This window comes from Colobus angolensis, unplaced genomic scaffold (assembly GCF_000951035.1).
Source record: "Colobus angolensis palliatus isolate OR3802 unplaced genomic scaffold, Cang.pa_1.0 Scaffold221, whole genome shotgun sequence".
In the NCBI taxonomy this organism is placed as follows: domain Eukaryota; kingdom Metazoa; phylum Chordata; class Mammalia; order Primates; family Cercopithecidae; genus Colobus; species Colobus angolensis.
The window spans coordinates 3,654,048-3,667,282 of record NW_012115389.1 but is presented as its reverse complement, the minus strand read 5'-3'; the positions used below and the strand labels follow the sequence as shown (position 1 = coordinate 3,667,282).

The window sequence follows — 13,235 nt, the reverse complement described above, 5'->3', positions numbered from 1 at the left end:
TGAAATGGTGGACAAAAATACAAGGCCCAACATTACAAACTAAACAATGGTTTCATATGAGAGATCTACTATTTAATTATGATATGAGGAAAAAAAGGGGACCACATATTATTAAAGATCAAAGTATCAGCAGAGGTCACATTCTACAGACATTGTGTCTTCGCTAAATTGGAGCTGAATATGATTAAAATCTCACATTTAAAAGTGGAAGTGTTTTAAAGCATTTCCTTCCTTCCTTCCTTGCTTCCTTCCTTCCTTGCTTCCTTCCTTCCTTCCTTCCTTCTTTTTGAGACAGAGTCTTGAGTCTTGTTGTCACCCAGGCTAGAGTGCAGTGCCATGGTCTCAGCTCACTGTAGCTTCTGCCTCCTGGGTTCAAGCAATTATCCTGCCTCAGCCTCCAAAGTAGCTGAGACTACAGGTGTGCACCACCAAGTCTGGCTAATTTCTGTATTTTTAGTAAAGAACAGGGTTTCACCATGTTGACCAGGCTGATCTCAAACTCCTGACCTCAGGTGATCCACCCGCCTTGGCCTCCCAAAGTGCTGGGATTACAGGCGTGAGCCACTGTGCCTGGCCAAAGCATTTACTTCAGTGAAATGATGGGGCCTCAGAAGTTCTAAAAATGTGTGGCCCCTCAAATTCTTTTTTTGTTGTGTGTATGAGCCAAAGATTTATTTCTTCATTTCTTGCATTTGAAGTACTCTTCGATGACATCCTTGGCCTGAGACTCCTTGCCATAGTCCTTAACTACTATACAACTGCAACCAACCACTTTACAGGGTTTGGTTTCCCTTCTCTGTCAATTTTACAGAGGCCTACCCATTCCCCTAGTTTCTTGTTGTCATCAACCTTAATTCGGTTGATTTGGTGTTCAGGGCAAAGGGCTTCCACGACTTGGCATACATAGGCTCATCACAGTTGGGTGCAAGCACACAAAGATGGGCTTGGCACTTGTCTAAGGCTTCAGCAGCTTCGTGAACTCCACGTGCAAGGCCATCGTGGATGAGGGCGGTCTTCAGCACCTCTTGTAAAGCAGTATTAATGTCCCTTACACCTCCAGCAGCAATGCCTTCCTCGGCCATGGCAGTGGGTTACAGGTGAAGCCGAATCTTGAACACACCCAAGCCTCCGCCTCCGCGTGACTCGACGGCGGCTGGGAAAGAGCCTCAAATCCCTAGCATGTTAAAAATTTCTGCCTAGATCTGAGAGACTTACTCTTACCATTGTCAAGCCAACCTATGGTGTCTTTTACAAATATTGACTTTAACAATGTTGACTTTAGTTACTGCATTGACTTTAGTTACTGCTTCGACGTTCCACCTAAGTGGAATTAACTGGAAACTTCTCTTCGGCCTCCCTTGCAAAGTCATTCTTTCCACGATTGGGTTATTTACCTTTCTCTGTTTCTAATGCAAAAGTCTCTTGGGCCTCTAGGGGAACATCTTTCAGATCCAACAACTATTCTTTTTTTTTTTTTTTTTTGACAGAGTTTTGCTCTTGTCACCCCAGATTGGAGTTCAATGGTGCGGTCTTGATTCACTCCAACTCTGCCTCCCAGGTTCAAGTGATTCTCCTGCCTCAGCCTCCCAAGTAGCTGGGATTACAGGGGCCCGCCACCATGCCTGGCTAATTTTTGTAGTTTTAGTAGAGATGGGGTTTCACCATGTTGGCCAGGCTGGTCTCGAACTCCTGATCTCAGGTAATCCACCCACCTCCGCCTCCCACAGTGCTGGGATTACAGGCGTCAACCACTGTGCCCAGCCAAAGACTGTCCTATATTAAACTTTGACATTTAAATGTACATATAATTTGCCACTCCAAAAAATAACTTGAAATTTTCATTCAGAACTATTAGGTCTGAAGGTAGGTAATGTTTTAGTGTCATTGTGTAAAATTCTGGAGCCTCTCAGCCCCAAGCATGAAAAAAAGGCCATTGTACCCACAGTTCAATTTCAGTTGTTTTTGGTTGAGTACCTCTTGGTTTTTTTATTTGTAGATGAGATGATCATAACTGATTCTGCCTCTGTGGTCACTCTGTTCTCCTTGTAGCACTGTCTTCGTTGTGAAATTGTTCTGTAACTCTGCCTGCCGTTTAATGAACTCATTTCCTACTCATACACCTGCCTCTGAGAGCTCGATGCTGATCCTATTCGGAAACCTAGCGGTGCAGCAGCCTCGCAGAATAGGGCTTCAGCCAAACTGGGACATGAGAAACACCAAGGCCTCAGCTCATATAGGAGCAGTAACCACTGAGAATTTGTATTTGCTAAAGTCAAGAAGAATCTACCACAGTCCTCTTTATAAAACATCTGAAAATCTTTAGACTTGCAAATTTACATGTAATTTATTCATCCTTTAAACACAAACACAAAGCATTTTTTTTAAACACCAAAACCCCCAAATACTTATTATTTCACATTTTGTGAAGATCAGGAACCTAGAAATGGCTTAGCTGGTCCTGACTCAGGGACTTTCACCAGATTGCATTTAAGCTGTTGGCCAGGGGCTGTCATCTCAAGGCTCATTAGACACTGGACTTTACTTTCAAGTTCACTGTCCTAGTTGTTGGTAGGTATTGGTCCTCAACTCGCTGGGGCAGGAGGCTTCAGCCTCTTACCACACAGGCCTCTCCACTGGGTGGCTTACAAGATGGCAGCCTGCTTTCCTCAGACTGAGAGATGAGATGGAGGATCCAAGGTGGTAGCCCAAGTCTTTAACCTCAAAAGTGATACCAGGGTTGGGAACACAGTGCGACCCTGGCAAAATATGACACATAGCATTTACTTCATAGCACTAACGATCAAAGTTGTGGATTAACAGGAAGAATATGCTATAAATGAGTAAATATAAAAATACTGGGGCCAGGTACTGTGGCTCACACCTGTAATCCCAGCACTTTAGGAGGCCAAGGTGAGTGGATCACCTGAGGTCAGGAGTTCAAGACCTGCCTGGCCAAAATGGTGATACCCCGTATCTACTAAAAATACAAAAAGTGGCCAGGTGTGGTGGCAGTCGCCTGTAATCCCAGCTACTTGGGAGGCTGAGGCATGAGAATCACTTGAACCCAGGAGGCAGAGGTTGCAGTGAGCTGAGATTGCTCCATTGCAGAGCGAGACTCCGCCTCAAAAAAGAAAGTATATATATATATATATTTTTGGTAGAGATGGGTTTTTGCCATGTTGCCCAGGCTGGTCTCGAACTCCTGAGCTCCTCAGCCTCCCAAAGTTCTAGGATTACAGGCATGAGCCACCGCACCCGGCCTGTACTAGACTTTTACATGACCGGCAGCACAGTAGGTGTGTTTACACCAGCATCACCGCAGACACGTGAGTAATGTGTGACAATGGCTCCTACATCACCAGGCAATAGGAATTTCTCAGCTCCATTATAATCTTATGGGACCACCATCATATATGTGGCCCTTCATTGACCTAGCTATCTTACCCGGTACAGACTGTACTCAAATTAGTAATTAAAATAGAATGAGATGAAAACATATAGATGGAAGTTACCTGTTTTCATTTCCACCTCAAGAGTTCTCTGAGAGCCTGCTGGTTGCGCATGGCCCTATGTGCAGCACCTTTGTCATGACTTAGAATTGTTGCTTATGGAAAATTCTGGAGAATCTCAGTCTCAGAGTTCTTGCGTTCATGGGAAATCATGATAGGCTTGGAGTTCAACCAGAAGAGAGAATCTGAATTAAGGGGGTTTTAATGATCATACCCAATTATTATTTTCAAGATAAATAGTTCTCCTCATTTTCCAGGTCCTAAGGACAGATTAACGGGCTGTAATTCCTGTTTTCTTCAATTTGTCCTCTAGAAAATAGGTTCCCCAAGTGGCTAAGGCTGTCATGTTAATTGATCTCATCTCTTGTTCATCAGCTGTTGATTCACAGACAACACTCTCATTTTGAATTGGTGGAAGCTTTTGATTCCACAGTGACCAGTGAGATAGATCACATTGTTTAATGCTGGGTTTTCATTGTTGTTGTTATTGTTTTTGTTTGTTTGTTTGTTTTTGCTGTGTTTTTTATAAGACAGAGTCTCCTTCTGTTAACCAGGCTGGAGTGCAGTGGTGCTATCATGGCTCACTGCAGCCTCAACCTCTCAGGCTCAAGGGATCCTCTCGCATCAGCCTCCCCAGTAGCTGGAACTACAGATGTGGACCACTACTTTTGGCTTTTTTTTTTTTTTTGTAGAGACGGGGTTTCATTGTGCTGTCAGAGGTGTTCGAATCAGAGCAACTCCAATTTGAATAGGAGCTGGGTAAAATAAGGCTGAGCTCTACTGGGCTGCATTCCCAGGAGGTCAGGCATTCTAAGTCACAGGATGAGACAGGAGGTTGGCACAAGGTACAAGTCACAAAGACCTTGCTAATAAAACAGGTCGTGGTAAAGAAGCTGGTCAAAACCCATCAAAACCAAGATGGCGATGAAAGTGACCTCTGGTCGTCCTCACTGCTCATTATATGTTAATTATAATTCATTAGCATGCTAATAGACACTCCCACCAGCACCATGACAGCTTACAAATGCCAGGGCAAAGTCAGGAAGCTATCCTATACGTCTAAAAGGGGAGGAACCCTCAGTTCCTGGAATTGCCCACATCTTTCCCAGAAAAACGCATGAATAATCCACTCCTTGTTAAGCAGATAATCAAGAAATAACGTAGCCAGTGGGAGCCCATGCTGCTGCTCTGTCTGTAGAGTAGCCATTCTTTTATTCCTTTACTTTCCTAATACACTTGCTTTCACTTTCCGATATGGACTCACCCCAAATTCTTTCTTGTGCAAGGTCCAAGAATCCTCTCTTGGAGTCTGGATCTGGACCCCTCTCAGTAACTATGCTGTTCAGGCTGGTCTTGAACTCCAGGGCTCAAGCAATCTTCCTGCCTCAGCCATGGAGTAGCTGGGACTACTACAGGTGGGCACCACCCTATCTGGCTTAAATTACATGGATTAGTTTTCCTATCTTGCCCCACCAAAACAAACAAAACAAAAAAGACAATCGTGAGGCGGGCGGATCACGAGGTCAGGAGATTGAGACCATGCTGGCTAACATGGTGAAACCCTGTCTCTACTAAAAATAACAAAAAATTTGCCGGGCATGGTTGCAGGCGCCTGTAGTCCCAGCTACTCAGGAGGATGAGGCAGGAGAATGGCCTGAACCCAGGAGGCGGAGCTTGCAGTGAGCCGAGATCGCGCCACTGCACTCCAGCCTGGGTGACAGAGAGAGACTCTGTCTCAAAATAAATAAATAAAAATAAATAAAATACGTCCAATTTATCAAGAGAGTAACTTCATTGTTCTTGGGACCTGTCCCAGGCAAGCCCCTCCTGCTCTCTAACACCCTCACCCCCACCCCACAAAGGGATGAATAATTGTGCCAGTTTCCCCAAGGGTCTAGGGGTTCCGGGACACAATACTTAGGCTGCTAGAGGCTCCAGGAAGACCAAGGAAGCCCTGGGGCAAGTTTCCCCACAGCAAACTGCCTCCATTATCCCGAGATTCCCGACCTCCAGAGGAACGGCAGGGAATGGATGAGAAGGGAGCAGGAGTGGGTGTCTGGAAAGGGTGGGAAAATCAGCAGCTCCCATGACTAATATATGACAAATAAGTAGTATATGGGCAGTGGCTGAAATGTTTGCAGCTTTAAGAAAGAACTCAAATGAGAGCCAAGCCCAAACATTTTTACCTGCTCCAAACAATTTCCAGAATCCCAACTATGGCTTGGGTGGGAGGGAAGAGACTCCCACTTAATTATCTACATGGTTTTAAGGTTTTGGATGACAATATACTTAAAGAAACTTGCTCTAGGCCGAGCTCAGTGGCTCAGGCCTATAACCCCATCACTTTGCAAGGCCAAGGTGGGTAGATCCCTTAAGCCCAGGAGTTCGAGACCAGCCTGAGCAACATGGCAAACTCTGTCTCTACAAAAAATTAGCTGGGCATGCGGATCACGAGGTCAGGAGATTGAAACCATCCTGGCTAACATGGTGAAACCCCCTCTCTACTAAAGACACAAAAATTAGCCGGGCGTGGTGGTGGGCGCCTGTAGTCCCAGATACTTGGGAGGCTGAGGCAAGAGAATAGCGTGAACCTGGGAGGCGGGGCTTGCAGTGAGCTGAGATCGTGCCACTGTACTACAGCCTGGGTGACAGAGCGAAACTCTGTCTCAAAAAAAAAAAAAAAAATTAGCTGGGCATGGTATGGTGGCACATGCAAAGGCTGAGGCATGAGGATCAACTGAGTCCAGGATGTTGAGGCGCAGTGAGTCATAAACATGCCACTGCACTCTAGCCTGGGTGACAGAGCAAGACTCTGTCTCTAAAATAAAGAAATAAAGGAAGTTGCTCTTGCAACTTGTACTGAGAAAAACAGTGTTAGAACAGGGGGAAATTATTCTTCAACTTAATTGCTAGTTTTTTCAAACCAAGCCCATCTCATAGAGCTCAAAGAAACCATGAAGCTAGGAACGAATGGTGAATCAGCTCTTTCAGCCGGTTCTTATCATTAGTGGAGAAAGTCCACAGTGTCTTCCTCCCTAGACTGGAGAATAAGATATTTAAAGCCCTTAAATCTCTGAAAGTCTGGAGGAGAAGTACACAGAAACATTTTATATCCTCTTACCTCTTCTCCCTGACACCAAATTTAGGCATACCATTACATAGGACAGGGGCCAAGATGGAATTGCATATCTCCAAAGTGTCTAGAAACCATTTTACTTGAATACAATGAAGTGTTGGAGATCGAAATTCCTCCCATATGGACATATTTGGGGCTAGGACTAGCTCCACTGCACTCGAGTCTCATTCTGCTCAACAGTCAGCTTCTGGGTCGGGTGCAGTGGCTCACGCCTGTAATCTCAGCACTTTGGGAGGCCAAGGCAGGCATGGTATGGTGGCATGGGCCTGTAGTCCCAGCTACTGGGGAGGCTGAGGCAGGAGGGTCCGTTGAGTCCGGGAGGTTGAGGCTGCAGTGAGCCATAAATGTGCCACTGCACTCTAGCCTGGGTGACAGACCAAGACTCTGTCTCTAAGATAAAGAAGTAAAGGAAGTTGCTCTTGTAACTTGTACTGAGAAAAACAGTGTTAGAATGTGGGGAAATTATTCTTCAACTTAATTGCTACTTTTTTCAAAGCAAACCCATCTTATAGATCTCAAAGGATCTCATAGAGGTCAGGAGTTCGAGACCAGCCGGGCCAACATGGTAAAACCCCGTCGCTACTAAAAATACAAAAATTAGCCGGGCTTGGTGGCATGTACCTGTAATTCTAGCTGCTCAGGTGGCTGAGGCAGGAGAATTACCTGAAACTGGGAGGCAGAGGTTGCAGTGAGCCAAGATCACACCACTGCACTCCAGACTGGGCTAGAGTCAGGCACCATCTCAAAAAAAAAAAAAAAAAAATCAGCTTCTGGACAGGTATGGTGGTTTATGCCTCTAATCCCTGAGCTTTGAGAGGCTGAGGTGGGAGGACTGCTTGAGGCCAGGAGTTTGAGACCAGCCTGGGCAACATAGGGAGACCCTGTCTCTACAAAAATGAAAAAAATTAGCTAGGTGTGATGGTGCACTCCTGTAGTCTCATCTACTCAGGAGGCTGAGTGGGGAGGATCACTTGAGCCTAGGAAGTCAAGGTTGCAATGAGCTGTGATCACACTACTATACTCCAGCCTGGGTGAAACCCAGTGAGACCTTGCCTCTAAAAAAGAAAAAGAAGAAAAAAATAACTTCTAATGTTGGTGAACACTATGTGCTGAGAGCTTTAATCATTATTGAAGCTTTTTAAAAATATAATTATAGAATGCTTATATTAGGAGGCTGAGGCAGGAGGATTGCTTGAGCCCAGGAGTTCAAGACCAGCCTGGGCTACATAGTGAGACCCCATCTCTAAACAGAAAAAAAGTTTACTTATGTGTTAATCTTGGAGAGTGTCTTGCTGCATTACCTTGAGTGTTGCAAATGTTTACAGGAAAGTAAATATATAATAGTTGTTATTAAATACAGTCCATAAGAATGATACGGATTTTCTAAATTCAGAAAGTATGAACCATGCTCAATTTTGTTCAAATTGAAATCAAATTTACTCTAGAAAATGAACATTTAAAACCCCAAAGTCATCCCTTTTTTCTTTTATTTTCTTTGTGTGTGTTTTGTTTTTTGTTTGTTTGTTTGTTTGTTTTTGGTTTTGGTTTTGAGATAGAGTCTCGCTCTTGTTGCCCAGGCTGGAGTGCAGTGGCATGGTGTGATCTCAGCTCACTGCAACCTCCACCTCTGGCTTCAAGTGATTCTCCTGCCCCAGTCTCCCAAGTAGCTGGGACTACAGGTGTGTGCCACCACACTCGGCTAATTTTTGTATTTTTAGTAGAAATGGGGTTTCACCATATTGGTCAGGCTGGTCTCGAACTCCTGACCTCTGGTGATCCACCCGCCTCAGCCTCCCAAAGTGCTGGGATTACAGGCGTGAGCCACGCACCTGGCCCTTTTCTCCTTTATCTGACTCTGAACACATCTTCATGATCCATTAGATCCCACCACGCATTTTACAAACTAGATCTAGGCTACACATTGGTGAGGACAGAAACAGAGAGGTGAGAGACTCTTGCAGGAGCATTTGGAAATGATATTAGCCAGGAAGATTATAGGTGTGTCCACTACTTCTTCACTGGCAAGATGAAGTCGAGGAGTGAAAGGAGCTTTGTACAAAGCACTGCAGAGTCAGGAAGTCTATTGTTTCTGTATTTTATCAAGTCTGATTGTTTCAGAGTTAACACGCTTACAAGCAAAACAAAATACCAACCTATTAATACTGTGTTGATCTCTATCTTGGCTTATTTTAATATTAAAAGGGTATTTCAAAGATACTGGAAAGTAAAGGAGGCTGTAAGTTTAACATAAACAGGTACCTTGGACCTTTATTTTAGCCCATCTGAAAATACATATTTTATCTTTTTTTTCAGAAATTAAAATTTTCATTTTGAGTTAATTATGGATTACCATGCAGTTGTGAGAAATAATACAGAGAGATCCTGTATACCCGTCACCTGGTTTTCCCCAATAGTAACATCTTGCAAAAATATAGTACAATATCACAACCAAGATACTGACATTGATACAGTGAGGGAACAGAACATTCCCACCCCATAAAAATCCCTCTCCCTCTACCCTTCTTTAACCCTTAGCTACTACTGACCTCTTCATTTCTGTAATTTTGCCATTTAAAGTCTGTCATATAAATGGGATCATTTGTATGTAACCTTTGAGGATTGGCAGGTTTCTTTCCGCAGAATTCTCTGGCAATTCATGCAGGTTTTGTTGCACGTATTAATAGTTTGTTTCTTTTTATTGTTAACTAGTATTTCACGGTATGGGCAGATCAGTTTGTTTAACCAACATGTTGAAGAGCATCTAGGTTTTCCATTTTGGGGCTGTTTCAAGTAAAGCTGGCATAAACATCCATGTACAAGCTGTTACGTGAAGCTCCAGGAGTGTACTTGTGAGGCTATATGGCATGGTAGTTGCATGTTTGTTGTCTTTTTTGTTTTTATGGCTTGTTGAGTTTTTTAAGAAACTGCTGGCTGGGCATGGTGACTCACGCCTGTAATCCCAGCGCTTTGGGAGGCCAATGCAGGCAGATCACTTAAGGTTAGGAGATCGAGACCAGATTGGCCAACATGGTGAAACCCTGTCTCTAGCAAAAATACAAAAATTAGGTGGGCATCATATGCGCCTGTAATCCCAGCTGCTTGGGAGGCTGAGGCACGAGAATCACTTGAACCCAGGAGGTGGAGGTTGCAGTGAGCCGAGATTGCGCCACCATACTCCAGCCTGGACGATAGAGCGAGACTCAGGTTAAAAAAAAAAAAAAAAGAAGCTGCTACTGTCTTCCAGAGTGACTACACCATATTACATTCCCACCAGCAATGTAGGAGTGATCCAGTTTCTCTGCAGCCTCATCAGCATTTGGTGTTGTCACTATTTTTTTCATTTTAGACATCCTAAGACATCATTGTGTAGTGATATCTCGCTGTGGTTTTAATTTGCCTTTCCCAAATTGCACACAATTTCACTTATTTGCCACCTGCGGATCCTCTTTGATAAAATGTTGCTTCAAGTCTTTTACCTGTGTTCTCGTTGATTTTTTGTTTGTTTGTTTGCTTGTTTTTTTACTGCTGAGTTTTAAGAATTCTTTCTATATTTAGATACTAGTCCCTTGTGGGATATGTGGTTTGCAAACATTTTCTCCCAATCTGTAGCTTTTCTTTTCATCTTCTCAACAGGGTCTTATGTAGGACAAAAGTTTTAAATTTTGGTGAAGCCCAATTTCTAGTTTTTCCTCTTATGGATCATGCTTTTTGTATCAAGTCTAAGAACTATCCTGCTTAGCCTTAGCTCCCTAAGATTTTCTCCTGTCTTTTCTAAAAGTTTTACAGTTTTACGTTTTACATGTAAGTCTGTGATTCATTTTTAGTTAATTATTTTGTCAGGTGTGTGACATAAGTCAAAGTTAATTTTTTGCCTATGGATGTCCAATTTCTTCAGCACCATCTGTTGCAAGGCTGTCATCCACCATTGAATTACTTTTGCACCTTTGTCTTTTTAAAAAATACATTTACTTACTTATTTATTTATTTATTTATTTATTTATTTACTAATGACATCTCCATGTGAATACTTTCTAGCCTTTGTCAAAATCATTTGGGCATATGTACATAGGTTTATTGCTATTGTTATGATTTTAAAAGCATTTAGCAAGCTAACTTAAAGGAATACAAAATAAACATTAGATCAGGTTATCCACCTTTCCTTTGTGTATTGCTAGTTGAGATGTTTATCAATTCACAGCCTAATCTTTTTTTTTTTTTTTTTTTTTGAGACGGAGTCTTGCTCTGTCGCCCAGGCTGCAGTGCAATGGCGCGATCTTGGCTCACTGCAACCTCCATCTCCCAGGTTCAAGCGATTCTTCCACCTCCTGCCACAGCTTCCCGAGTAGCTGGGATTACAGGCACATGCCACCACGCTTGGCTAATTTTCGTATACTTTTTAAGTAGAGATGGGGTGTCACCATGTTGGCCAGGCTGGTCTTAAACTCCAGACCTCAGGTGATCCACCTGCCTCGGCCTCCCAAAGTGCTGGGATTATAGGCGTGAGCCACCACGCCTGGCCACAAAGGGATTTAAATTGGTAGAGGGACATAAAATCTACAGTTTACATCGTATAATACATTGTATAATAGCTTTGTTTTGAGTAAGCAATGTTGACTTATTGAAGCAAAGTTTTCAACTTTGAAAAGTCCTCTACATTTTGTCTGGCACTCAACTCAGTGAAAGTTTATTAAATTAATATGTGAAAATATGCATTTTTAAATGTTGGATACGTATAGGGTTCTTTGTAAAAGGGATATGAAATTGTGAGGATTACAGCCATTTGATCTACCCTGGAAAGTAGATACCTTCCACATACCTTCTGGTATCTTCTAACAATGCATCCTGAGAAATTCTTTCTCCATATTGGACACATCATTTACTCTATCTTGGTTCCAGTCCCTCCTTTGTTACTTTAGAGTAATCCTGAATTTGAGTCAGGCGCCAATCTTAAACCTTGGTAAATGAAACTGAGATCTAAATAGCTGGCTTTATACTTAACTCCAAAGCAATAAATTCCCTAAGAGCTACAAGGATAGTGTTTGCCTATATATATCTATATGTGATGTATAACTACAAATGGCTGAGCTTTAAACTTCATCTGTAAATTGAACATTTTCTGTAGCTTCCATATGAATTTTAATTATTAAGTACTCATGAATTGAATAAAACTGATAATTCTTCTAGTTTATAATTAGCAAATTATAATTAACGCTCTAAAATAATCCATCTCAAATCCTCACATAGAAAGTAAAATTCAAATAATTTACTCACAGTTTCTTCCATAGAATTCTTAAGAGGATAATAACATTAGTATTGGTTATTTGTTTATTTTCCAGGACATGTAAATGTTAATATTTTTATCTGTAAAAAGTAAAATAATATTTTAAGAGACATCGATATTCCAGTACTCTCTATTCTGCTTGAAACAGCTCTGTGATAAGGGAGTATTAAGAATAACAAATTCCCACAAGCACAAGATAGGAGAGCGGGAATCAAGTACTTAGATGACTGGATATCTCTGTGGGAACAATTGGTTCAGCAAGAAATAGGCTTTTTATCCAGGGAAAACAAAGAAATCATAATTAAGAGAGAAGAGGTTTCAAAGGTGAAGGTGAGGAGTTGCCAGTCTCAGCGAAGGCTCTGTAACTAGAGAATGAATCTTTAGGGTAGAGTTAACGGTAAATTTTAAACTGTTTTAATAATTATAATTATTTTTGCACTTTGAAGAGGGTGTCTGAACTCAGCTGTAAAGTGTTTGACATTTGTGAATTCTTTTAATGTTATATTTGAAAATGTTTTGGTGCATGCACAAAGTGCTCAACTATGACTCCACATTTTATTGTTAAACCTCATGTGACCCGTCTTCCTGGAGAAGTATGTGTGCGAAGTACAGGTTCAGCCTGCTACACAGGCAGCGTGTATTTGTTTTTGAGAAATATCAAACTGTTTTTATGAGAGAATTAACCCTCTCAGGGAAACAGCTCTACCAACGACTGCCCCATGGGAGAGGATGTGTGGGGACACCTGCATCCTGCTATTTGGAGAAAAATTGAGCTGCTAGTGAGACAATGAACCAACAACCTTGGACTGAGAAGTGAAAAATAGAGAACACCTGCCTCCCCTCCACACCGATGCCAATCCAAGCAATTCTGAAGGCATCTTGGAAGCCCTAGAAAAGAAAACCTCAGTGACTCGATTTAGAACCTTGGAAAGTAGAATGGTAACTTTGTGCTTGGCATGTAATAGGCACTCGATAAACATTTATTGAAAGAAACAAAGAATGAGAGAGAGAAAGAAAGAGAGAGAAAGAAAAAGACAGAGAGAGAGAAAGAAAGAAAGAGAAAGAGAGAGAGAAAGGAAGGAAGGAAGGAAAGAAAGAAAAAGAAAGGAAGAAAGGAAGAAAGAAAGAAAGAAAGAAAGAAAGAAAGAAAGAAAGAAAGAAAGAAAGACAAAAAGAACGAACTTTGTAACATTCTGAAGCACTAAGTGGCATACCAAAAGGTTGGGCTATTTCATTGCTAGAGATAATTAATTACATAACCACTTTTTTTTCTTTTTCTTTCTTTCTCTTTCTTTCTTTCTTTCTTTCT

At 42.1% G+C, this 13,235-nt stretch overlaps 1 pseudogene across 1 annotated transcript; it reads right to left on the bottom strand.

Annotated features, from left to right (window-relative positions):
* Positions 1–650: 650 nt before the first annotated feature.
* Positions 651–1,082, bottom strand: LOC105513028 (annotated as a pseudogene). The gene has a single exon (XR_001001939.1). The product of XR_001001939.1 is annotated as a 40S ribosomal protein S12 pseudogene (transcript).
* Between the last annotated feature and the right edge of the window lie 12,153 nt (positions 1,083–13,235).